Source organism: Elephantulus edwardii, unplaced genomic scaffold, assembly GCF_000299155.1.
Source record: "Elephantulus edwardii isolate Elephantulus edwardi_28Jun2011 unplaced genomic scaffold, EleEdw1.0 scaffold00204, whole genome shotgun sequence".
Classification (NCBI taxonomy): Eukaryota; Metazoa; Chordata; class Mammalia; order Macroscelidea; family Macroscelididae; genus Elephantulus; species Elephantulus edwardii.
In genome coordinates, this window is record NW_006399954.1 from 3,415,134 (window position 1) to 3,416,407 (window position 1,274).

Below are 1,274 nucleotides of genomic sequence, written 5' to 3' on the forward strand. Positions count from 1 at the left end.
AGAGATGTAATCGATCTGATTCCTATGCACACCATCAAGTGAAATCCAGGTATATGACCTGCGTTTAGTTCTCTTAAAAATGTATTTGCTATGAATAAGTAATTGTGCAAAATTCGATCATGCAAAGATCCTCCTCAGTAGGCCACTTAGCAGCATCATGGTAGATGGAGAAAAGACTGAGGTTGTGAATTATTTTATCTTGCTCAGATCCACCAAACACCCTTGGTATCAGAAGTCAGGAAATCAAACGATGAGTTGCTCTGGGAAAAACTGCTGTCACAGATCTTTCCAGAATGTCAAACACCAACAGTGCCAGTCTAGAGACTAAGGTGTACCTCATCCAGGTCATGGTCTTCTCATTTACTTGTGATACATCTGAAATCTGGGCAATGAATAAGAATGTCAAGAGAAAGAATTGATGCATTTGAGTTGTGGTGCTAGAGAAGAGCATTAATTATACTATGGACTACCAAAAGAACAAACAGGTAAGTCCTACAGAAAGTGAAATCAAGTTGCTCCTTGAGAGCAAGGATTTATACTTGTATAAGTATATTCATATACTTGGGGCATGTTGCCAGGAGGGTAGAAGGTGAGGGCCGGAGAGGAAGACACTGATTGACACAATGGCTGTGGAAATGGGGTCAGATGTATCAGAAATAGGACAAGGTTCAGAATGATTGTCCATAGAGTCACTATGAGTCATAAATCATCTCAAGGGCATTTAATGTCAACAACAATTAGAGTAGGACATCATACTTGGTAAAATAAAGAGTAAGTGAGTCATTGAGCTCCAACAGAGCAATAATTATGAGAATGGCACTGAATTTGGAACTGCTGTATCCTGCTGTAGGTAGGTTTGCAGTGACTTAGAATTTATTGAATGGTTCCAAACTCTCCACAACCTCATCAGCATTTATTTTTTTGCTGCTCTTTTGAACTTTGTCATTGGTACAGGGGTGAGAGAGCTCATAGTTGTTATTATTTGCATCTCTCTGAGAGCTGAGAATTTTGAACATTTCTTCATATGTTTGTTTGCCATCTGAATGTCTTCTTTGATGAAGTGTCTATTCATATCCTGTGCCTATTTTGTGATTGAGTTGTTTACTTTTTTCTTGTTGAGGTGCTGGAGTATTCTATACATTTTAGATATGAGTTCCTGATCAGATATGACATTACCAAATATTTTTTTCCCAGTCTGTCACTTTCCATTTGTTCTCTCCTGGTTGTAGGTTTTTATCATTCTTGGAAGACTGTTTCAACTGTGAATTAGTGCT